Genomic DNA, 26,574 nt, shown 5'->3' on the forward strand with positions numbered 1-26,574 from the left:
ACATGTCACAACCTGAGGACTGTTTAAAAGTAAGACTGTTTAAAATTAATATTGAACGTACCAAATGAAGTACAAAGACTGTTTAAAATTAATATTGTTTAAAAGTAATATTGTATGTACCCAACAAATGTCAAATCGATTGACACCTACAGAATGTTGGAAAACTGTACCTTTTTGATATGTAAGCTTTGGCAATATGGTTCTCTGTAAACTTTCATGCCAATAAAGCATTTGAACTGAACTGAACTGAGAGAGAGATTGGGAGTGTGAGAGAGAGAGAGATTGGGAGTGTGAGAGAGAGATTGGGAGCGCGAGAGAGAGAGAATTGGGAGTGTCAGACAGAGAGAGATTGGGAGTGTGAGAGAGAGCGTGATTGGGAGTGTGAGAGAGAGAGAGATTGGGAGTGTGAGAGAGAGAGAGAGATTGGGAGTGTGAGAAAGAGAGAGACTGGGAGTGTGAGAGAGAGAGAGACTGGGATTGTGAGAGAGAGAGAGATTGGGAGTGTGAGAGAGAGAGATTGGGATTGTGAGAGAGAGAGATTGGGAGTGTGCGAGAGAGAGATTGGGAGTGTGAGAGAGATTGGGAGTGTGAGAGAGAGATTGGGAGTGAGAGAGAGAGAGATTGGGAGTGTGAGAGAGAGGGAGAGATTGGGAGTGTGAGAAAGAGAGAGACTGGGAGTGTGTGAGAGAGAGAGACTGGGAGTGTGTGAGAGAGAGAGACTGGGAGTGTGAGAAAGAGAGAGACTGGAAGTGTGAGAGAGAGAGTTTGGGAGTGTGAGAGAGAGAGAGGTTGGGAGTGTGAGAGAGAGAGAGAGAGATTGGGAATGTGAGAGAGAGAGAGATTGGGAGTGCGAGAGAGAGAGATTGGGAGTGTGAGAGAGAGAGAGATTGGGAGTGTGAGAGAGAGAGATTTGGAGTGAATGAGAGAGAGAGACTGGGAGTGTGATAGAGAGATTGGGAGTGTGAGAGAGAGAGACCAGCCCCAGACCAACACAGCCGTCCAAACACCAATCCGAGTGAACCAAATCATTAAAAAATGCAAAGAAACCTACCTGGAACATTGGAACAAAATAACCGAAAGCCAAAGCAGATTAGAATGTTACCGGGCCCTAAAAAGAGAATATAAACTGGCAGACTACCTCACGACCATCAGAGACACAAAACAGAGACAGACCCTCACCAGGTACAGACTAAGCGACCACCAACTGGAAATTGAAAAAGGCAGATACAAGAAATCCTGGCAGCCTGGAGAGAATAGAATATGCGATCAATGTCTGGCTGGCGAGGTTGAAACAGAAATGCATTTCCTCCTAAAATGCGAAAAATTCAACACATCAAGAAACATATTATTCAACAAGCTAAGCCAAACAACCCCAGATTTCAAGGAATTGGATGATCTGTCAAAATTGAGATTAGTCCTAGGAGAAGGAGACAGACCATACCTTGGGGCCAAATATGTAACAACATGTCACAACCTGAGGACTGTTTAAAAGTAAGACTGTTTAAAATTAATATTGAACGTACCAAATGAAGTAGAAAGACTGTTTAAAATTAATATTGTTTAAAAGTAATATTGTATGTACCCAACAAATGTCAAATCGATTGACACCTACAGAATGTTGGAAAACTGTACCTTTTTGATATGTAAGCTTTGGCAATATGGTTCTCTGTAAACTTTCATGCCAATAAAGCATTTGAACTGAACTGAACTGAGAGAGAGATTGGGAGTGTGAGAGAGAGAGAGATTGGGAGTGTGAGAGAGAGATTGGGAGCGTGAGAGAGAGATTAGGAGTGTGAGAGAGAGATTGGGAGCGTGAGAGAGAGAGAATTGGGAGTGTCAGACAGAGAGAGATTGGGAGTGTGAGAGAGAGCGTGATTGGGAGTGTGAGAGAGAGAGAGATTGGGAGTGTGAGAGAGAGAGAGAGATTGGGAGTGTGAGAAAGAGAGAGACTGGGAGTGTGAGAGAGAGAGAGACTGGGATTGTGTGGGAGAGTGAGACTGGGAGTGTGAGAAAGAGAGAGACTGGAAGTGTGAGAGAGAGAGTTTGGGAGTGTGAGAGAGAGAGAGGTTGGGAGTGAGAGAGAGAGAGAGAGATTGGGAATGTGAGAGAGAGAGAGATTGGGAGTGCGAGAGAGAGAGATTGGGAGTGTGAGAGAGAGAGAGATTGGGAGTGTGAGAGAGAGAGATTTGGAGTGAGTGAGAGAGAGAGACTGGGAGTGTGAGAAAGAGATTGGGAGTGTGAGAGAGAGAGAGAGATTGGGAGTGTGAGAGAGAGAGACTGGGAGTGATACAGAGAGAGAGATTGTGAGTGTGAGAGAGAGAGAGATTGGGAGTGTGAGAGAGAGAGAGATTGGGATTGTGAGAGAGAGAGATTGGGAGTGTGCGAGAGAGAGATTGGGAGTGTGAGAGAGATTGGGAGTGTGAGAGAGAGATTGGGAGTGAGAGAGAGAGAGATTGGGAGTGTGTGAGAGAGAGAGATTGGGAGTGTGAGAATGAGAGAGAGATTGGGAGTGTGAGAGAGAGAGAGATTGGGAGTGTGGGAGAGAGAGATTGGGAGTGTGAGAGAGAGAGACTGGGAGTAAGAGAGAGAGAGAGATTGCTAGTGTGAGAGAGAGATTGGGAGTGAGAGAGAGAGAGATTGGGAGTGTGTGAGAGAGAGAGATTGGGAGTGTGAGAATGAGAGAGACTGGGAGTGTGAGAGAGAGAGAGACTGGGAGTGAGAGAGAGAGAGATTGGGAGTGTGAGAGAGAGACTGTGAGTGAGAGAGAGACTGTGTGTGTGAGAGAGAGAGAGATTGGGAGTGCGAGAGAGAGAGAAATTGGGAGTGTGAGAGAGAAAGAGATTGGGAGTGTGAGAGATAGAGATTGGGAGTGTGAGAGAGAGAGAGATTGGGAGTGAGAGAGAGAGAGATTGGGAGTGTGAGAGAGAGAGAGAGATTGGGAGTGTGGGAGAGAGAGAGGTTGGGAGTGTGAGAAAGAGAGAGACTGGGAGTGTGAGAGAGAGAGAGATTGCGAGTGTGAGAAAGAGAGAGACTGGGAGTGTGAGAGAAAGAGACTGGGAGTGAGAGAGAGAGAGATTGGGAGTGTGAGAGAGAGAGAGATTGGGAGGGTGAGAGAGAGAGAGATTGGGAGTGTGAGAGAGAGAGAGATTGGGAGTGTGGGAGAGAGAGATTGGGAGTGTGAGAGAGAGGGACTGGGAGTAAGAGAGAGAGAGAGATTGCTAGTGTGAGAGAGAGCGATTGGTGTGTGGGAGAGAGTGATAGACTGGGAGTGTGAGAGAGAGAAACTTGGGAGTGTGAGAGAGAGAGATTGGGAGTATGAGAGAGAGAGAGATTGGGAGTGTGAGAGAGAGAGAGTTTGGGAGTGAGAGAGATTGGGAGTGTGAGAGAGAGAGATTGGGAGTGTGAGAGAGAGAGCTTGGGAGTGTGAGAGAGAGAGAGATTGGGAGTGTGACAGAGAGAGAGATTGGGCGTGGGAGAGAGAGAGAGGGATTGGGAGTGTCAGAGAGAGATACTGGGAGTGAGAGAGAGAGAGATTGGGAGTGAGAGAGAGAGGGAGATTGGGAGTGTGAGAGAGAGGGAGAGATTGGGAGTATGAGAAAGAGAGAGACTGGGAGTGTGAGAGAGAGAGAGAGACTGGGAGTGTGTGAGAGGGAGAGACTGGAAGTGTGAGAGAGAGAGAGATTGGGAGTGTGAGAGAGAGAGAGATTGGGAGTGAGAGAGAGAGAGAGAGATTGGGAATGTGAGAGAGAGAGAGATTGGGAGTGTGAGAGAGAGAGATTGGGATGTGAGAGAGAGAGAGATTGGGAGTGTGAGAGAGAGAGATTGGGAGTGAGTGAGAGAGAGAGACTGGGAGTGTGAGAGAGAGTTTGGAAGTGTGCGAGAGAGTGGCAATATGGTTCTCTGTAAACTTTCATGCCAATAAAGCATTTGAACTGAGAGAGAGATTGGTAGTGTGAGAGAGAGAGACTGGGAGTGATAGAGAGAGAGAGATTGTGAGTGTGAGAGAGAGAGGGATTGGGAGTGTGAGAGAGAGAGATTGGAATTGTGAGAGAGAGAGATTGGGAGCGTATGAGAGAGAGATTGGGAGTGTGAGAGAGATTGGGAGTGTGAGAGAGAGATTGGGAGTGAGAGAGAGAGAGAGAAATTGGGAGTGTGAGAGAGAAAGAGATTGGGAGTGTGAGAGATAGAGATTGGGAGTGTGAGAGAGAGAAAGATTGGGAGTGTGAGAGAGAGAGATTGGGAGTGTGAGAGAGAGAGAGATTGGGAGTGTGAGAGAGAGAGAGATTGGGAGTGAGAGAGAGAGAGAGAATGGGAATGTGAGAGAGAGAGAGAGATTGGGAGTGTGAGAGAGAGAGAGATTGGGAGTGTGTGAGAGAGAGATTGGGAGTGTGAGAGAGATTGGGAGTGTGAGAGAGAGATTGGGAGTGAGAGATAGAGAGAGATTGGGAGTGTGAGAGAGAGAGATTGGGAGTGTGAGAGAGAGAGAGATTGGGAGTGTGAGAGAGACAGAGATTGGGAGTGAGAGAGAGAGAGATTGGGAGTGTGAGAGAGAGAGAGAGATTGGGAGTGTGAGAGAGAGAGAGATTGGGAGTGTGAGAGAGAGCGTGATTGGGAGTGTGAGAGAGAGATTTGGAGTGTGAGAGAGAGAGAATTGGGAGTGTGAGACAGAGAGAGATTGGGAGTGTGAGAGAGAGCGTGATTGGGAGTGTGAGAGAGAGAGAGATTGGGAGTGTGAGAGAGAGGGAGAGATTGGGAGTGTGAGAAAGAGAGAGACTGGGAGTGTGAGAGAGAGAGAGACTGGGAGTGTGTGGGAGAGAGAGACTGGGAGTGTGAGAAAGAGAGAGACTGGAAGTGTGAGAGAGAGAGTTTGGGAGTGTGAGAGAGTGAGAGGTTGGGAGTGTGAGAGAGAGAGAGAGAGATTGGGAATGTGAGAGAGAGAGAGATTGGGAGTGTGAGAGAGAGTTTGGGAGTGAGAGAGGGAGAGATTGGGAGTGTGTGAGAGAGAGAGATTGGGAGTGTGAGAATGAGAGAGACTGGGAGTGTGAGAGAGAGAGAGACTGTGAGTGAGAGAGAGAGAGATTGGGAGTGTGAGAGAGAGAGACTGTGAGTGAGAGAGAGACTGTGTGTGTGAGAGAGAGAGAGATTGGGAGTGCGAGAGAGAGAGAAATTGGGAGTGTGAGAGAGAAAGAGATTGGGAGTGTGAGAGACAGAGATTGGGAGTGTGAGAGAGAGAGAGATTGGGAGTGAGAGAGAGAGAGATTGGGAGTGTGAGAGAGAGAGAGAGATTGGGAGTGTGGGAGAGAGAGAGATTGGGAGTGTGAGAGAGAGAGAAACTGGGAGTGTGAGAGAGAGAGAGATTGCGAGTGTGAGAAAGAGAGAGACTGGGAGTGTGAGAGAGAGAGACTGGGAGTGAGAGAGAGAGATTAGGAGTGTGAGAGAGAGAGAGATTGGGAGTGTGAGAGAGAGAGAGATTGGGAGTGTGAGAGAGAGAGAGATTGGGAGTGTGGGAGAGAGAGTTTGGGAGTGTGAGAGAGAGAGACTGGGAGTAAGAGAGAGAGAGAGATTGCTAGTGTGAGAGAGAGCGATTGGGAGTGTGAGAGAGAGATAGACTGGGAGTGTGAGAGAGAGAAACTTGGGAGTGTGAGAGAGAGAGATTGGGAGTATGAGAGAGAGAGAGATTGGGAGTGTGAGAGAGAGAGACTGGGAGTGTGAGAGAGAGAGTTTGGGAGTGTGAGAGAGAGAGATTGGGAGTGTGAGAGAGAGAGAGATTGGGAGGGTGAGATAGAGAGTCTGGGAGTGTGAGATAGAGAGAATGGGAGTGTGAGAGAGATTGGGAGTGTGAGAGAGAGATTGGGAGTGTGAGAGAGAGAGAGATTAGGAGTGTGAGAGAGAGATTGGGAGTGTGAGAGAGAGGGAATTGGGAGTGTGAGACAGAGAGAGATTGGGAGTGTGAGAGAGAGAGTGATTGGGAGTGTGAGAGAGCGAGAGATTGGGAGTGTGAGAGAGTGAGAGATTGGGAATGTGAGAGAGAGAGAGAGATTCGGAGTGTGAGAAAGAGAGAGACTGGGAGTGTGAGAGAGATAGAGACTGGGAGAGTGTGAGAGAGAGAGACTGGAAGTGTGAGAGAGAGAGAGACTGGGAGTGTGAGAGAGAGAGAGATTGGGAGTGTGAGAGAGAGAGAGATTGGGAGTGAGAGAGAGAGAGAGAGATTGGGAATGTGAGAGAGAGAGAGATTGGGAGTGTGAGAGAGAGAGATTGGGAGTGTGAGAGAGAGAGAGATTGGGAGTGTGAGAGAGAGAGATTGGGAGTGAGTGAGAGAGAGAGACTGGGAGTATGAGAGAGAGTTTGGAAGTGTGCGAGAGAGAGAGAGAGAGATTGGTAGTGTGAGAGAGAGAGACGGGGAGTGATAGAGAGAGAGAGATTGTGAGTGTGAGAGAGAGAGGGATTGGGAGTGTGAGAGAGAGAGATTGGAATTGTGAGAGAGAGAGATTGGGAGCGTGTGAGAGAGAGATTGGGAGTGTGAGAGAGATTGGGAGTGTGAGAGAGAGATTGGGAGTGAGATAGAGAGAGAAATTGGGAGCGTGAGAGAGAAAGAGATTGGGAGTGTGAGAGATAGAGATTGGGAGTGTGAGAGAGAGAAAGATTGGGAGTGTGAGAGAGAGAGATTGGGAGTGTGAGAGAGAGAGAGATTGGGAGTGTGAGAGAGAGAGAGATTGGGAGTGAGAGAGAGAGAGATTGGGAATGTGAGAGAGAGAGAGAGATTGGGAGTGTGAGAGAGAGAGAGATTGGGAGTGTGAGAGATAGAGATTGGGAGTGTGAGAGAGAGAAAGATTGGGAGTGTGAGAGAGAGAGATTGGGAGTGTGAGAGAGAGAGAGATTGGGAGTGTGAGAGAGAGAGAGATTGGGAGTGAGAGAGAGAGAGATTGGGAATGTGAGAGAGAGAGAGAGATTGGGAGTGTGAGAGAGAGAGACTGGGAGTGTGAGAGAGAGAGAGATTGGAAGTGTGAGAGAGAGAGATTGGGATTGTGAGAGAGAGAGATTGGGAGTGTGGGAGAGAGAGATTGGGAGTGTGAGAGAGATTGGGAGTGTGAGAGAGAGATTGGGAGTGAGAGAGTGAGAGATTGGGAGTGTGAGAGAGAGAGAGATTGGTAGTGTGAAAATGAGAGAGACTGGGAGTGTGAGAGAGAGAGAGACTGGGAGTGAGAGAGAGAGATTGGGAGAGTGAGAGAGAGAGACTGTGAGTGAGAGAGAGACTGGGAGTGTGAGAGAGAGAGAGATTGGGAGTGTGAGAGAGAGATAAATTGGGAGTGTGAGAGAGAAAGAGATTGGGAGTGTGAGAGATAGAGATTGGGAGTGTGAGAGAGAGAAAGATTGGGAGTGTGAGAGAGAGAGATTGGGAGTGTGAGAGAGAGAGAGATTGGGAGTGTGAGAGAGAGATTGGGAGTGTGAGAGAGAGAGAATTGGGAGTGTGAGACAGAGAGAGATTGGGAGTGTGAGAGAGAGCGTGATTGGGAGTGTGAGAGAGAGAGAGATTGGGAGTGTGAGAGAGAATTGGGAGTGTGAGACAGAGAGAGATTGGGAGTGTGAGAGAGAGCGTGATTGGGAGTGGGAGAGAGAGAGAGATTTGGAGTGTGAGAGAGAGGGAGAGATTGGGAGTGTGAGAAAGAGAGAGACTGGGAGTGTGAGAGAGAGAGAGACTGGGAGTGTGTGGGAGAGTGAGACTGGGAGTGTGAGAAAGAGAGAGACTGGAAGTGTGAGAGAGAGAGTTTGGGAGTGTGAGAGAGAGAGAGGTTGGGAGTGAGAGAGAGAGAGAGAGATTGGGAATGTGAGAGAGAGAGAGATTGGGAGTGCGAGAGAGAGAGATTGGGAGTGTGAGAGAGAGAGAGATTGGGAGTGTGAGAGAGAGAGATTTGGATTGAATGAGAGAGAGAGACCATCAGAGACACAAAACAGAGACAGACCCTCACCAGGTACGGACTAAGCGACCACCAACTGGAAATTGAAAAAGGCAGATACAAGAAATCCTGGCAGCCTAGAGAGAATAGAATATGCGATCAATGTCTGGCCGGCGAGGTTGAAACAGAGATGCATTTCCTCCTAAAATGCAAAAAATTCAACTCATCAAGAAACATATTATTCAACAGGCTAAGCCAAACAACCCCAGATTTCAAGGAATTGGATGACCTGTCAAAATAGAGATTCGTCCTAGGAGAAGGAGACAGACCATACCTTGGGGCCAAATATGTAACAACATGTCACAACCTGAGGACTGTTTAAAATTAAGACTGTTTAAAATTAATATTGAACGTACCAAATGAAGTACAAAGACTGTTTAGAATTAATATTGTTTAAAAGTAATATTGTATGTACCCAACAAATTGACACCTACAGAATGTTGGAAAACTGTACCTTTTTGCGTTGTAAGCTTTGGCAATATGGTTCTCTGTAAACTTTCATGCCAATAAAGCATTTGAATTGGAATTGGAATTGGAATTGGACTGGGAGTGTGAGAAAGAGATTGGGAGTGCGAGAGAGAGAGAGAGATTGGGAGTGTGAGAGAGAGGGACTGGGAGTGATACAGAGAGAGAGATTGTGTGCACACACAAGGACACAGAACCCGCCGGATGCCACCCCACACGAAGACACACCGAAAGCCACAAACCCCGCTCCTGCCACACAACATATCCCAGAAACCCAGCCAACAACCAGCCACCAGGCGAGTCCTACCCAGACTACTGTTACCCAGTCTGAAAAACCAGCCCCTCAGGCGGTCCTGCTGACCGACTCCAACGGAAAGTTTCTGGACCCCCAGAGGCTGTTCCCAGACCATCAAGTCCTGAAAAAATGGTGCAGCAACACAGGCCAAGCAATGAAGATCCTGAACAAAGAATCCCTTGGAAGCCCCAAATGGATTGTGATCCACACAGGCACGAACGACCTACGCACCCTACAGGAAGGCACGGCTTGGGCGGTGAGCAGGATGGCAGAAAAGGCCAGCAGGGAATTCCCCGAGGCGCGGATCGTGATCTCCACACTACTGCCCAGAAAGGACACCCCAGCCTATATAATCCACAACACCAACAGGGAGATCGACACGAGATGTTCTGTCCTCCCCAACGTCTCCCTGGCCCATCATCCAAACATCAACACAAGGGACCTCTATGACGAAATACATCTACTCAAACAGCGGATGTGGGTCTTCGCAAGAAACCTCATAAACACTGCCAAAAGACGCAGCCCTCCCACCCCCCCTACCATTGGGAGCCCAAACAGGACCACCAATGTCCCCCACCCCCCTTTACAAAACCGACAACAGAACCGTGCTTTTATACCTGACCCAAGACCCCCCTCTAGACCACAGACTGTAGACCAAGAACTGAGAAAGATCATGACGATGCTGAACAGCCTGATAGAAAGCCGGAGAAATTATTAATATTGTTATTTATCATTATCATTATTGTTATCTTATCAGTATTATTACTATTATTAGATAGATATATGTGCATGCCTCATGAAATTTATACTAAATCATCACTTAGCATTATAGAAAATAGTGTTTCCACACTCATCCCACAAAATAGGTCCATTTTATTTCGTTTTATTGAACTATATAAATGCGTTCTTTCCACATAAGCTGCTGGAATATCCAGGGCCTCCGCTCCTCAACTTTTGGGATGAAGAGTACAGACCCTGAATTCCTAAAAGCTATAAAAGACATTGATATAATTGTGTTAACAGAAACATGGTGCCAAAAGGACATGCCGACCCACTGTCCTCCAATGTACCATGAAATCATTGTGCCCTCAGTAAAGAACACTAAAACACGCAAGGGCAGAACCTCCGGGGGAATATTGGTGTGGTATAAAGGAGAACTGGACAAACACATCTCACCGGTAAAACAGGGGAAATCACACGTATGGCTAAAACTAGATAAAAATATAGGAATAGCAAAAAAAGATGTTTACTTATGTGCGATCTACATACCTCCAATAGATTCGCCATATTTCGAAGAGGAGTTATTTGATACTCTCCACATGGAAATCAGCCATTTCCAGGCCCAAGGAAAGGTGATAATATGTGGGGACCTAAATGCAAGGACCGGTTGTGAACCTGACTTCATAGACCCACAGGGAAACAACCATGTGTTTGGCCAGACCCCTTTAGATGTCACACCAGCCATCGCAAATCGGAACAACCTTGATCGTGAAATAAATAAAAGCGGTAGGGAGGTAGTGCAACTCTGCCGAGCCTTAGGCCTGTACATAGTTAATGGTAGGTTCAGAGGGGACTCCCTAGGGAGACTCACATACTCCTCAACTCTTGGGTCTAGTGTGGTGGACTATACAATCACTGACCTGGACCCCTGCGATATCAACGCATTCACTGTCAGGCAGCAATCCCCCCTCTCAGACCATAACCAAATAAATGTGTACCTTAAACTTTCTGCCCAAACTACAGACACAAAAAAGGAACACAGTAAGCTACATAAAATAAACCAGACATACAGATGGGCCCCAGACAGTGGAGATAAATTCATCACAGCACTAAATTCACCTGATCTCACAAGTAAAATTTCAAAATTTAAAGAAAATCTATATGAGATCACCAGAGATGGTGTAAACACGGCCATAGAGGATATAAATATGATCTTCCATGAGGCAGCTGTAAAAGCCGACCTCGTGAAACAGAAGAGGAAGCATCACAAAAGACAAAATAAAAATATGAAATGGTTTGACCACGAATGCAAAAATGCCAGAAAAGACCTGAGAAAAATATCAAACCAAAAGCATCGGCAACCAAACAATCCGGACCTACGTACTAGATACAATGAAACCCTCAAAAGATATAAACACACCATTAGGAACAAAACACAAAACTATACCCACAAAATACTCGAAGAAATTGAAAACTCCACCAATCCAAAACAATTCTGGGAAATGTGGAATAACCTGAGTACAACACAATTGCAAGCATTACCAATCCAAGATGGCGACATCTGGAGAACACATTTTGAAAACCTCTACAAAGACATCCCAAAAAACAAAACAAACCCAAGTCAACATCAGGTCACAGAAAAACTCCACACATTAGAAGCAACAATTAAAGACAACCAAAACCCTCTAGACTCCCCAATCACATGGAAAGAACTGGCCACAAAAACAAAATCTCTCCACCTAAAGAAAGCCTGTGGCCCAGACAACATCAAAAATGAAATGCTAAAGTTCAGCAATATGGAGATGCAGGGTGCGATACTCAAACTATTCAACATCATATTACGCTCAGGCTGTTTTCCCGATATCTGGTGCCAAGGACTAATCTCCCCCATATATAAAAGTGGAAACAAATCAGACCCAAATAACTACCGCGGCATCTGTGTCAACAGTTGTCTAGGGAAGTTATTCTGCAGTATTCTAAATAGTAGATTACTTGATTTTCTTAACAAACATAATATCCTCAGAAAAAACCAAATAGGCTTTCTTCCAAAACACCGCACCGCCGACCATATCTATACCCTTCACACCCTCATTGAAAAACATAAACACCAAACAAAAAATGGGAAAATATTCACCTGTTTCATCGACTTCAAGAAAGCCTTTGACTCTATATGGCACGAAGGGCTCTATTATAAACTTCTTCAGTGTGGAATAGGGGGCAAAGTCTATGACCTTATTAAATCAATGTATCTGAAAAACAAATGCGGGGTCAAAATTGGAGACAAACGCACCGATTTCTTCACCCAGAGAAGAGGCGTCCGGCAGGGCTGCAATTTGAGCCCGACCCTGTTCAACATATACATAAATGAATTAGCAGACATGCTGGAGCAAAGCGAGTCACCAGGTCTCCGTCTCCTGGATGGAGAAGTGAAGTCCCTGTTCTATGCGGACGACCTGGTTCTGCTGTCTCCCACAGAACAGGGATTACAGCAACAACTAGACCTACTCGACAAATACTGCCAAAATTGGGCTCTAACAGTAAATCTAAAGAAAACCAACATCATGATTTTTCAGAAAAGACCCAGATGTCAGGAAAACAAATACCAGTTTACCCTCAGTGATACCACTATAGGACACACTATGAGCTACACCTACCTTGGTCTAACTATTACAGCATCAGGGAGCTTCAGCATAGCAGTGAATGCACTAAAAGAAAAAGCCCGAAGAGCCCTATATGCAATAAAAAGAAAATTCTACAACATCCAAATCCCAATCAAAATCTGGCTCAAAATTTTTGACAGCATAATCCTGCCCATTGCACTGTACGGTAGTGAAGTATGGGGCCCGCTAAATCACCAAAGCTACACTAAATGGGAAAAACACACAATAGAAGCCCTACATGCAGAATTCTGCCGAAGCATCCTTCGCACCCAAAGAAAAACGCCAACAAATGCATGCAGAGCCGAACTAGGCAGATACCCACTGATAATAAACATCCAAAAACGAGCACTAAACTTCCTAAATCACCTCAAATCTAGCTCCCCAGACACCCTTCATTTCAAAGCCTTTCAGACCCAAGAGCTAAACCCAGAAAAGAGTCCCCTGAGTCAGCTGCTACTGAAACTAAGTACTCAGCCGGACCCTGACCAGCCCCAGACCAACACAGCCGTCCAAACACCAATCCGAGTGAACCAAATCATTAAAAAATGCAAAGAAACCTACCTGGAACATTGGAACAAAATAACCGAAAGCCAAAGCAGATTAGAATGTTACCGGGCCCTAAAAAGAGAATATAAACTGGCAGACTACCTCACGACCATCAGAGACACAAAACAGAGACAGACCCTCACCAGGTACAGACTAAGCGACCACCAACTGGAAATTGAAAAAGGCAGATACAAGAAATCCTGGCAGCCTAGAGAGAATAGAATATGCGATCAATGTCTGGCTGGCGAGGTTGAAACAGAAATGCATTTCCTCCTAAAATGCGAAAAATTCAACACATCAAGAAACATATTATTCAACAAGCTAAGCCAAACAACCCCAGATTTCAAGGAATTGGATGATCTGTCAAAATTGAGATTAGTCCTAGGAGAAGGAGACAGACCATACCTTGGGGCTAAATATGTAACAACATGTCACAACCTGAGGACTGTTTAAAAGTAAGACTGTTTAAAATTAATATTGAACGTACCAAATGAAGTAGAAAGACTGTTTAAAATTAATATTGTTTAAAAGTAATATTGTATATACCCAACAAATGTCAAATCGATTGACACCTACAGAATGTTGGAAAACAGTACCTTTTTGCTATGTAAGCTTTGGCAATATGGTTCTCTGTAAACTTTCATGCCAATAAAGCATTTGAACTGAACTGAACTGAACTGAACTGATTGTGAGTGTGAGAGAGAGAGAGATTGGGAGTGTGAGAGAGAGAGATTGGGATTGTGAGAGAGAGAGATTGGGAGTGTGCGAGAGAGAGATTGGGAGTATGAGAGAGATTGGGAGTGTGAGAGAGAGATTGGGAGTGAGAGAGAGAGAGATTGGGAGTTTGTGAGAGAGAGAGATTGGGAGTGCGAGAATGAGAGAGACTGGGAGTGTGAGAGAGAGAGAGACTGGGAGTGAGAGAGAGAGAGATTGGGAGTGTGAGACAGAGAGACTGTGAGTGAGAGAGAGACTGTGTGTGTGAGAGAGAGAGAGATTGGGAGTGCGAGAGAGAGAGAAATTGGGAGTGTCAGAGAGAAAGAGATTGGGAGTGTGAGAGATAGAGATTGGGAGTGTGAGAGAGAGAGAGATTGGGAGTGAGAGAGAGAGAGATTGGGAGTGTGAGAGAGAGAGAGAGATTGGGAGTGTGGGAGAGAGAGAGATTGGGAGTGAGAGAGAGAGAGAGACTGGGAGTGTGAGAGAGAGAGAGATTGCGAGTGTGAGAAAGAGAGAGACTGGGAGTGTGAGAGAGAGAGACTGGGAGTGAGAGAGAGAGAGATTGGGAGTGTGAGAGAGAGAGAGATTGGGAGGGTGAGAGAGAGAGAGATTGGGAGTGTGAGAGAGAGAGAGATTGGGAGTGTGGGAGAGAGAGATTGGGAGTGTGAGAGAGAGAGACTGTGAGTAAGAGAGAGAGAGAGATTGCCAGTGTGAGAGAGAGCGATTGGGAGTGGGAGAGAAAGATAGACTGGGAGTGTGAGAGAGAGAAACTTGGGAGTGTGAGAGAGAGAGATTGGGAGTATGAGAGAGAGAGAGATTGGGAGTGTGAGAGAGAGAGAGTTTGGGAGTGAGAGAGATTGGGAGTGTGAGAGAGAGAGATTGGGAGTGTGAGAGAGAGAGATTGGGAGTGTGAGAGAGAGAGAGTTTGGGAGTGTGACAGAGAGAGAGATTGGGCATGGGAGAGAGAGTGAGAGATTGGGTGTGTCAGAGAGAGATACTGGGAGTGAGAGAGAGAGAGATTGGGAGTGAGAGAGAGAGAGAGATTGGGAGTGTGAGAGAGAGGGAGAGATTGGGAGTGTGAGAAAGAGAGTTCCTGGGAGTGTGAGAGAGAGAGAGACTGGGAGTGTGTGGGAGAGAGAGACTGGGAGTGTGAGAAAGAGAGAGACTGGAAGTGTGAGAGAGAGAGTTTGGGAGTGTGAGAGAGAGAGAGGTTGGGAGTGTGAGAGAGAGAGAGAGAGATTGGGAATGTGAGAGAGAGAGAGATTGGGAGTGCGAGAGAGAGAGTTGGGAGTGTGAGAGAGAGAGAGATTGGGAGTGTGAGAGAGAGAGATTTGGAGTGAATGAGAGAGAGAGACTGGGAGTGTGAGAGAGAGATTGGGAGTGTGAGAGAGAGAGAGAGATTGGGAGTGTGAGAGAGAGAGACTGGGAGTGATACAGAGAGAGAGATTGTGAGTGTGAGAGAGAGAGAGATTGGGAGTGTGAGAGAGAGAGATTGGGATTGTGAGAGAGAGAGATTGGGAGTGTGCGAGAGAGAGATTGGGAGTGTGAGAGAGATTGGGAGTGTGAGAGAGAGATTGGGAGTGAGAGAGAGAGAGATTGGGAGTGTGTGAGAGAGAGAGATTGGGAGCGTGAGAATGAGAGAGACTGGGAGTGTGAGAGAGAGAGAGACTGGGAGTGAGAGAGAGAGAGATTGGGAGTGTGAGAGAGAGAGACTGTGAGTGAGAGAGAGACTGTGTGTGTGAGAGAGAGAGAGATTGGGAGTGCGAGAGAGAGAGAAATTGGGAGTGTGAGAGAGAAAGAGATTGGGAGTGTAAGAGATAGAGATTGGGAGTGTTAGAGAGAGAGAGATTGGGAGTGAGAGAGAGAGAGATTGGGAGTGTGCAAGAGAGAGAGAGATTGGGAGCAAAGCGAGTCACCAGGTCTCCGTCTCCTGGATGGAGAAGTGAAATCCCTGTTCTATGCGGACGACCTGGTTCTGCTGTCGCCCACAGAACAGGGATTACAGCAACAACTAGACCTACTCGACAAATACTGCCATAATTGGGCTCTAACAGTAAATCTAAAGAAAACCAACATCATGATTTTTCAAAAAAGGCCCAGATGTCAGGAAAACAAATACCAGTTTACCCTCAGTGATACCACTATAGGACACACTATGAGCTACACCTACCTTGGTCTAACTATTACAGCATCAGGGAGCTTCAGCATAGCAGTGAATGCACTAAAAGAAAAAGCCCGAAGAGCCCTATATGCAATAAAAAGAAAATTCTACAACATCCAAATCCCAATCAAAATCTGGCTCAAAATATTTGACAGCATAATCCTGCCCATTGCACTGTACGGTAGTGAAGTATGGGGCCCGCTAAATCACCAAAGCTACACTAAATGGGAAAAACACACAATAGAAGCCCTACATGCAGAATTCTGCCGAAGCGTCCTGCGCTCCCAAAGGAAAACGCCAACAAATGCATGCAGAGCCGAACTAGGCAGATACCCACTGATAATAAACATCCAAAAACGAGCACTAAACTTCCTAAATCACCTCAAATCTAGCTCCCCAGACACCCTTCATTTCAAAGCCTTTCAGACCCAAGAGCTAAACCCAGAAAAGAGTCCCCTGAGTCAGCTGCTACTGAAACTAAGTACTCAGCCGGACCCTGACCAGCCCCAGACCAACACAGCCGTCCAAACACCAATCCGAGTGAACCAAATCATTAAACAATGCAAAGAAACCTACCTGGAACATTGGAACAAAATAACCGAAAGCCAAAGCAGATTAGAATGTTACCGGGCCCTAAAAAGAGAATATAAACTGGCAGACTACCTCACAACCATCAGAGACACAAAACAGAGACAGACCCTCACCAGATACAGACTAAGCGACCACCAACTGGAAATTGAAAAAGGCAGATACAAGAAATCCTGGCAGCCTAGAGAGAATAGAATATGCGATCAATGTCTGGCCGGCGAGGTTGAAACAGAAATGCATTTCCTCCTAAAATGCGAAAAATTCAACACATCAAGAAACATATTATTCAACAAGCTAAGCCAAACAACCCCAGATTTCAAGGAATTGGATGACCTGTCAAAATTGAGATTAGTCCTAGGAGAAGGAGACAGACCATACCTTGGGGCCAAATATGTAACAACATGTCACAACCTGAGGACTGTTTAAAATTAAGACTGTTTAAAATTAATATTGAACGTACCAAATGAAGTACAAAGACTGTTTAAAATTAATATTGTTTAAAAGTAATATTGTATGTACCCAACAAATGTAAAATCGATTGACACCTACAGAATGTTGGAAAACTGTACCTTTTTGCTATGTAAGCTTTGGCAATATGGTTCTCTGTAAACTTTCATGCCAATAAAGCATTTGAATTGGAATTGGAATTGGATTGGGAGTGTGGGAGAGAGAGAGATTGGGAGTGTGAGAGAGAGAGAGACTGGGAGTGTGAGAGAGAGAGAGATTGCGAGTGTGAGAAAGAGAGAGACTGGGAGTGTGAGGGAGAGAGACTGGGAGTGAGAGAGAGAGAGGTTAGGAGTGTGAGAGAGAGAGAGATTGGGAGTGTGAGAGAGAGAGAGATTGGGAGTGTGAGAGAGAGAGAGATTGGGAATGTGGGAGAGAGAGATTGGGAGTGTGAGAGAGAGAGACTGGGAGTAAGAGAGAGAGAGAGATTGCTAGTGTGAGAGAGAGCGATTGGGAGTGTGAGAGAGAGATAGACTGGGAGTGTGAGAGAGAGAAATTTGGGAGTGTGAGAGAGAGAGATTGGGAGTATGAGAGAGAGAGATTGGGAGTGTGAGAGAGAGAGATTGGGAGTGTGAGAGAGAGAGTTTGGGAGTGTGAGAGAGAGAGATTGGGAGTGTGAGAGAGAGAGAGATTGGGAGGGTGAGATAGAGAGTCTGGGAGTGTGAGATAGAGAGAATGGGAGTGTGAGAGAGATTGGGAGTGTGAGAGAGAGATTGGGAGTGTGAGAGAGAGAGAGATTGGGAGTGTGAGAGAGAGATTGGGAGTCTGAGAGAGAGAGAATTGGGAGTGTGAGACAGAGAGAGATTGGGAGTGTGAGAGAGAGAGTGAATTCCTAAAAGCTATAAAAGACATTGATATAATTGTGTTAACAGAAACATGGTGCCAAAAGGACATGCCGACCCACTGTCCTCCAATGTACCATGAAATCATTGTGCCCTCAGTAAAGAACACTAAAACACGCAAGGGCAGAACCTCCGGGGGAATATTGGTGTGGTATAAGGGAGAACTGGACAAACACATCTCACCGGTAAAACAGGGGAAATCACACGTATGGCTAAAACTAGATAAAAATATAGGAATAGCAAAAAAAGATGTTTACTTATGTGCGATCTACATACCTCCAATAGATTCGCCATATTTCGAAGAGGAGTTATTTGATACTCTCCACATGGAAATCAGCCATTTCCAGGCCCAAGGAAAGGTGATAATATGTGGGGACCTAAATGCAAGGACCAGTTGTGAACCTGACTTCATAGACCCACAGGGAAACAACCATGTGTTTGGCCAGACCCCTTTAGATGTCACACCAGCCATCGCAAATCGGAACAACCTTGATCGTGAAATAAATAAAAGCGGTAGGGAGGTAGTGCAACTCTGCCGAGCCTTAGGCCTGTACATAGTTAATGGTAGGTTCAGAGGGGACTCCCAAGGGAGACTCACATACTCCTCAACTCTTGGGTCTAGTGTGGTGGACTATACAATCACTGACCTGGACCCCTGCGATATCAACGCATTCACTGTCAGGCAGCAATCCCCCCTCTCAGACCATAACCAAATAAATGTGTACCTTAAACTTTCTGCCCAAACTACAGACACAAAAAAGGAACACAGTAAGCTACATAAAATAAACCAGACATACAGATGGGCCCCAGACAGTGGAGATAAATTCATCACAGCACTAAATTCACCTGATCTCACAAGTAAAATTTCAAAATTTAAAGAAAATCTATATGAGATCACCAGAGATGGTGTAAACACGGCCATAGAGGATATAAATATGATCTTCCATGAGGCAGCTGTAAAAGCCGACCTCGTGAAACAGAAGAGGAAGCATCACAAAAGACAAAATAAAAATATGAAATGGTTTGACCACGAATGCAAAAATGCCAGAAAAGACCTGAGAAAAATATCAAACCAAAAGCATCGGCAACCAAACAATCCGGGCCTACGTACTAGATACAATGAAACCCTCAAAAGATATAAACACACCATTAGGAACAAAACACAAAACTATACCCACAAAATACTCGAAGAAATTGAAAACTCCACCAATCCAAAACAATTCTGGGAAATGTGGAATAACCTGAGTACAACACAATTGCAAGCATTACCAATCCAAGATGGCGACATCTGGAGAACACATTTTGAAAACCTCTACAAAGACATCCCAAAAAACAAAACAAACCCAAGTCAACATCAGGTCACAGAAAAACTCCACACATTAGAAGCAACAATTAAAGACAACCAAAACCCTCTAGACTCCCCAATCACATGGAAAGAATTGGCCACAAAAACAAAATCTCTCCACCTAAAGAAAGCCTGTGGCCCAGACAACATCAAAAATGAAATGCTAAAGTTCAGCAATATGGAGATGCAGGGTGCGATACTCAAACTATTCAACATCATATTACGCTCAGGCTGTTTTCCCGATATCTGGTGCCAAGGACTAATCTCCCCCATATATAAAAGTGGAAACAAATCAGACCCAAATAACTACCGCGGCATCTGTGTCAACAGTTGTCTAGGGAAGTTATTCTGCAGTATTCTAAATAGTAGATTACTTGATTTTCTTAACAAACATAATATCCTCAGAAAAAACCAAATAGGCTTTCTTCCAAAACACCGCACCGCCGACCATATCTATACCCTTCACACCCTCATTGAAAAACATATACACCAAACAAAAAATGGGAAAATATTCGCCTGTTTCATCGACTTCAAGAAAGCCTTTGACTCTATATGGCACGAAGGGCTCTATTATAAACTTCTTCAGTGTGGAATAGGGGGCAAAGTCTATGACCTTATTAAATCAATGTATCTGAAAAACAAATGCGGGGTCAAAATTGGAGACAAACGCACCGATTTCTTCACCCAGAGAAGAGGCGTCCGGCAGGGCTGCAATTTGAGCCCGACCCTGTTCAACATATACATAAATGAATTAGCAGACATGCTGGAGCAAAGCGAGTCACCAGGTCTCCGTCTCCTGGATGGAGAAGTAAAGTCCCTGTTCTATGCGGACGACCTGGTTCTGCTGTCTCCCACAGAACAGGGATTACAGCAACAACTAGACCTACTCGACAAATACTGCCAAAATTGGGCTCTAACAGTAAATCTAAAGAAAACCAACATCATGATTTTTCAGAAAAGACCCAGATGTCAGGAAAACAAATACCAGTTTACCCTCAGTGATACCACTATAGGACACACTATGAGCTACACCTACCTTGGTCTAACTATTACAGCATCAGGGAGCTTCAGCATAGCAGTGAATGCACTAAAAGAAAAAGCCCGAAGAGCCCTATATGCAATAAAAAGAAAATTCTACAACATCCAAATCCCAATCAAAATCTGGCTCAAAATTTTTGACAGCATAATCCTGCCCATTGCACTGTACGGTAGTGAAGTATGGGGCCCGCTAAATCACCAAAGCTACACTAAATGGGAAAAACACACAATAGAAGCCCTACATGCAGAATTCTGCCGAAGCATCCTTCGCACCCAAAGAAAAACGCCAACAAATGCATGCAGAGCCGAACTAGGCAGATACCCACTGATAATAAACATCCAAAAACGAGCACTAAACTTCCTAAATCACCTCAAATCTAGCTCCCCAGACACCCTTCATTTCAAAGCCTTTCAGACCCAAGAGCTAAACCCAGAAAAGAGTCCCCTGAGTCAGCTGCTACTGAAACTAAGTACTCAGCCGGACCCTGACCAGCCCCAGACCAACACAGCCGTCCAAACACCAATCCGAGTGAACCAAATCATTAAAAAATGCAAAGAAACCTACCTGGAACATTGGAACAAAATAACCGAAAGCCAAAGCAGATTAGAATGTTACCGGGCCCTAAAAAGAGAATATAAACTGGCAGACTACCTCACGACCATCAGAGACACAAAACAGAGACAGACCCTCACCAGGTACAGACTAAGCGACCACCAACTGGAAATTGAAAAAGGCAGATACAAGAAATCCTGGCAGCCTAGAGAGAATAGAATATGCGATCAATGTCTGGCTGGCGAGGTTGAAACAGAAATGCATTTCCTCCTAAAATGCGAAAAATTCAACACATCAAGAAACATATTATTCAACAAGCTAAGCCAAACAACCCCAGATTTCAAGGAATTGGATGATCTGTCAAAATTGAGATTAGTCCTAGGAGAAGGAGACAGACCATACCTTGGGGTTAAATATGTAACAACATGTCACAACCTGAGGACTGTTTAAAAGTAAGACTGTTTAAAATTAATATTGAACATACCAAATGAAGTAGAAAGACTGTTTAAAATTAATATTGTTTAAAAGTAATATTGTATGTACCCAACAAATGTCAAATCGATTGACACCTACAGAATGTTGGAAAACTGTACCTTTTTGCTATGTAAGCTTTGGCAATATGGTTCTCTGTAAACTTTCATGCCAATAAAGCATTTGAACTGAAAACTGAACTGAAACTGAGTGATTGGGAGTGTGAGAGAGCGAGAGATTGGGAGTGTGAGAGAGAGAGAGAGATTGGGAGTGTGAGAAAGAGAGAGACTGGGAGTGTGAGAGAGAGAGAGACTGGGAGTGTGTGAGAGAGAGAGACTGGAAGTGTGAGAGAGAGAGAGACTGGGAGTGTGAGAGATTGAGAGTTTGGGAGTGTGAGAGAGAGAGAGATTGGGAGTGAGAGAGAGAGAGAGAGATTGGGAATGTGAGAGAGAGAGAGATTGGGAGTGTGAGAGAGAGAGATTGGGAGTGTGAGAGAGAGAGAGATTGGGAGTGTGAGAGAGAGTGATTGGGAGTGAGTGAGAGAGAGAGACTGGGAGTATGAGAGAGAGTTTGGAAGTGTGCAAGAGAGAGAGAGAGAGATTGGTAGTGTGAGAGAGAGAGAGACTGGGAGTGATAGAGAGAGAGAGATTGTGAGTGTGAGAGAGAGAGGGATTGGGAGTGTGAGAGAGAGAGATTGGAATTGTGAGAGAGAGAGATTGGGAGCGTGTGAGAGAGAGATTGGGAGTGTGAGAGAGATTGGGAGTGTGAGAGAGAGATTGGGAGTGAGAGAGAGAGAGAAATTGGGAGTGTGAGAGAGAAAGAGATTGGGAGTGTGAGAGATAGAGATTGGGAGTGTGAGAGAGAGAAAGATTGGGAGTGTGAGAGAGAGAGATTGGGAGTGTGAGAGAGAGAGAGATTGGGAGTGTGAGAGAGAGAGAGATTGGGAGTGAGAGAGAGAGAGATTGGGAATGTGAGAGAGAGAGAGATTGGGAGTGTGATAGAGAGAGAGATTGGGAGTGTGAGAGAGAGAGACTGGGCGTGTGAGAGAGAGAGATTGGGAGTGTGAGAGAGAGAGATTGGGATTGTGAGAGAGAGAGATTGGGAGTGTGGGAGAGAGAGATTGGGAGTGTGAGAGAGATTGGGAGTGTGAGAGAGAGATTGGGAGTGAGAGAGAGAGAGATTGGGAGTGTGAGAGAGAGAGAGATTGGTAGTGTGTAAATGAGAGAGACTGGGAGTGTGAGAGAGAGAGAGACTGGGAGTGAGAGAGAGTGAGATTGGGAGAGTGAGAGAGAGAGACTGTGAGTGAGAGAGAGACTGGGAGTGTGAGAGAGAGAGAGATTGGGAGTGTGAGAGAGAGAGAAATTGGGAGTGTGAGAGAGAAAGAGATTGGGAGTGTGAGAGATAGAGATTGGGAGTGTGAGAGAGAGAAAGATTGGGAGTGTGAGAGAGAGAGATTGGGAGTGTGAGAGAGAGAGAGATTGGGGGTGTGAGAGAGACAGAGATTGGGAGTGAGAGAGAGAGAGATTGGGAGTGTGAGAGAGAGAGAGAGATTGGGAGTGTGAGAGAGAGAGAGATTGGGAGTGTGAGAGAGAGATTGGGAGTGTGAGAGAGAGAGAATTGGGAGTGTGAGACAGAGAGAGATTGGGAGTGTGAGAGAGAGCGTGATTGGGAGTGTGAGGGAGAGAGAGATTGGGAGTGTGAGAGAGAGAAAGAGATTGGGAGTGTGAGAAAGAGAGAGACTGGGAGTGTGAGAGAGAGAGAGACTGGGATTGTGTGGGAGAGTGAGACTGGGAGTGTGAGAAAGAGAGAGACTGGAAGTGTGAGAGAGAGAGTTTGGGAGTGTGAGAGAGACAGAGGTTGGGAGTGAGAGAGAGAGAGAGAGATTGGGAATGTGAGAGAGAGAGAGATTGGGAGGGCGAGAGAGAGAGATTGGGAGTGTGAGAGAGAGAGAGATTGGGAGTGTGAGAGAGAGAGATTTGGAGTGAATGAGAGAGAGAGACTGGGAGTGGGAGAAAGAGATTGGGAGTGTGAGAGAGAGAGAGAGATTGGGAGTGTGAGAGAGAGAGAGACTGAGAGTGATACAGAGAGAGAGATTGTGAGTGTGAGAGAGAGAGATTGGGAATGTGAGAGAGAGAGATTGGGAGTGTGCGAGAGAGAGATTGGGAGTGTGAGAGAGATTGGGAGAGTGAGAGAGAGATTGGGAGTGAGGCAGAGAGAGATTGGGAGTGTGTGAGAGAGAGAGATTGGGAGTGTGAGAATGAGAGAGACTGGGAGTGTGAGAGAGAGAGAGACTGGGAGTGAGAGAGAGAGAGATTGGGAGTGTGAGAGAGAGAGACTGTGAGTGAGAGAGAGACTGTGTGTGTGAGAGAGAGAGAGATTGGGAGTGTGAGAGATAGAGATTGGGAGTGTGAGAGAGAGAGAGATTGGGAGTGAGAGAGAGAGAGATTGGGAATGTGAGAGAGAGAGAGAGATTGGGAGTGTGGGAGAGAGAGAGATTGGGAGTGTGAGAAAGAGAGAGACTGGGAGTGTGAGAGAGAGAGAGATTGCGAGTGGGAGAAAGAGAGAGACTGGGAGTGTGAGAGAGGGAGACTGGGAGTGAGAGAGAGAGAGATTGGGAGTGTGAGAGAGAGAGAGATTGGGAGGGTGAGAGAGAGAGAGATTGGGAGTGTGAGAGAGAGAGAGATTGGGAGTGTGGGAGAGAGAGATTGGGAGTGTGAGAGAGAGGGACTGGGAGTAAGAGAGAGAGAGAGATTGCTAGTGTGAGAGAGAGCGATTGGGAGTGGGAGAGAGAGATAGACTGGGAGTGTGAGAGAGAGAAACTTGGGAGTGTGAGAGAGAGAGATTGGGAGTATGAGAGAGAGAGAGATTGGGAGTGTGAGAGAGAGACAGTTTGGGAGTGAGAGAGATTGGGAGTGTGAGAGAGAGAGATTGGGAGTGTGAGAGAGAGAGATTGGGAGTGTGAGAGAGAGAGAGATTGGGAGTGTGACAGAGAGAGAGATTGGGCGTGGGAGAGAGAGAGAGAGATTGGGAGTGTCAGAGAGAGATACTGGGAGTGAGAGAGAGAGAGATTGGGAGTGAGAGAGAGAGAGAGATTGGGAGTGTGAGAGAGAGGGAGAGATTGGGAGTGTGAGAAAGAGAGAGACAGGGAGTGTGTGAGAGAGAGAGACTGGGAGTGTGTGAGAGAGAGAGACTGGGAGTGTGAGAAAGAGAGAGACTGGAAGTTTTGAGAGAGAGAGTTTGGGAGTGTGAGAGAGAGAGAGGTTGGGATTGTGAGAGAGAGAGAGAGAGATTGGGAATGTGAGAGAGAGAGAGATTGGGAGTGCGAGAGAGAGAGATTGGGAGTGTGAGAGAGAGAGAGATTGGGAGTGTGAGAGAGAGAGATTTGGAGTGAATGAGAGAGAGAGACTGGGAGTGTGAGAGAGAGATTGGGAGTGTGAGAGAGAGAGCCCAGCCCCAGACCAACACAGCCGTCCAAACACCAATCCGAGTGAACCAAATCATTAAAAAATGCAAAGAAACCTACCTGGAACATTGGAACAAAATAACCGAAAGCCAAAGCAGATTAGAATGTTACCGGGCCCTAAAAAGAGAATATAAACTGGCAGACTACCTCACGACCATCAGAGACACAAAACAGAGACAGACCCTCACCAGGTACAGACTAAGCGACCACCAACTGGAAATTGAAAAAGGCAGATACAAGAAATCCTGGCAGCCTAGAGAGAATAGAATATGCGATCAATGTCTGGCTGGTGAGGTTGAAACAGAAATGCATTTCCTCCTAAAATGCGAAAAATTCAACACATCAAGAAACATATTATTCAGCAAGCTAAGCCAAACAACCCCAGATTTCAAGGAATTGGATGATCTGTCAAAATTGAGATTAGTCCTAGGAGAAGGAGACAGACCATACCTTGGGGCTAAATATGTAACAACATGTCACAACCTGAGGACTGTTTAAAAGTAAGACTGTTTAAAATTAATATTGAACGTACCAAATGAAGTAGAAAGACTGTTTAAAATTAATATTGTTTAAAAGTAATATTGTATATACCCAACAAATGTCAAATCGATTGACACCTACAGAATGTTGGAAAACTGTACCTTTTTGCTATGTAAGCTTTGGCAATATGGTTCTCTGTAAACTTTCATGCCAATAAAGCATTTGAACTGAACTGAACTGAACTGAGAGAGATTGGGAGTGTGAGAGAGAGAGACTGGCAGTGATACAGAGAGAGAGATTGTGAGTTTGAGAGAGAAAGAGATTGGGAGTGTGAGAGAGAGAGATTGGGATTGTGAGAGAGAGAGATTGGGAGTGTGCGAGAGAGAGATTGGGAGTGTGAGAGAGATTGGGAGTGTGAGAGGGAGATTGGGAGTGAGAGAGAGAGAGATTGGGAGTGTGTGAGAGAGAGAGATTGGGAGTGTGAGAATGAGAGAGACTGGGAGTGTGAGAGAGAGAGAGACTGGGAGTGAGAGAGAGAGAGATTGGGAGTGTGAGAGAGAGAGACTGTGAGTGAGAGAGAGACTGTGTGTGTGAGAGAGAGAGAGATTGGGAGTGCGAGAGAGAGAGAAATTGGGAGTGTGAGAGAGAAAGAGATTGGGAGTGTGAGAGATAGAGATTGGGAGTGTGAGAGAGAGAGAGATTGGGAGTGAGAGAGAGAGAGATTGGGAGTGTGAGAGAGAGAGAGAGATTGGGAGCAAAGCGAGTCACCAGGTCTCCGTCTCCTGGATGGAGAAGTGAAATCCCTGTTCTATGCGGACGACCTGGTTCTGCTGTCTCCCACAGAACAGGGATTACAGCAACAACTAGACCTACTCGACAAATACTGTCAAAATTGGGCTCTAACAGTAAATCTAAAGAAAACCAACATCATGATTTTTCAAAAAAGGCCCAGATGTCAGGAAAACAAATACCAGTTTACCCTCTGTGATACCACTATAGGACACACTATGAGCTACACCTGCCTTGGTCTAACTGTTACAGCATCAGGGAGCTTCAGCATAGCAGTGAATGCACTAAAAGAAAAAGCCCGAAGAGCCCTATATGCAATAAAAAGAAAATTCTACAACATCCAAATCCCAATCAAAATCTGGCTCAAAATATTTGACAGCATAATCCTGCCCATTGCACTGTACGGTAGTGAAGTATGGGGCCCGCTAAATCACCAAAGCTACACTAAATGGGAAAAACACACAATAGAAGCCCTACATGCAGAATTCTGCCGAAGCATCCTTCGCTCCCAAAGAAAAACGCCAACAAATGCATGCAGAGCCGAACTAGGCAGATACCCACTGATAATAAACATCCAAAAACGAGCACTAAACTTCCTAAATCACCTCAAATCTAGCTCCCCAGACACCCTTCATTTCAAAGCCTTTCAGACCCAAGAGCTAAACCCAGAAAAGAGTCCCCTGAGTCAGCTGCTACTGAATCTAAGTACTCAGCCGGACCCTGACCAGCCCCAGACCAACACAGCCGTCCAAACACCAATCCGAGTGAACCAAATCATTAAACAATGCAAAGAAACCTACCTGGAACATTGGAACAAAATAACCGAAAGCCAAAGCAGATTAGAATGTTACCGGGCCCTAAAAAGAGAATATAAACTGGCAGACTACCTCACGACCATCAGAGACACAAAACAGAGACAGACCCTCACCAGATACAGACTAAGCGACCACCAACTGGAAATTGAAAAAGGCAGATACAAGAAATC

The sequence above is a fragment of the Somniosus microcephalus genome, chromosome 6 (assembly GCF_052327205.1).
Source record: "Somniosus microcephalus isolate GS21.2 chromosome 6, FLI_Smic_1.0, whole genome shotgun sequence".
NCBI classification, from domain to species: Eukaryota; Metazoa; Chordata; class Chondrichthyes; order Squaliformes; family Somniosidae; genus Somniosus; species Somniosus microcephalus.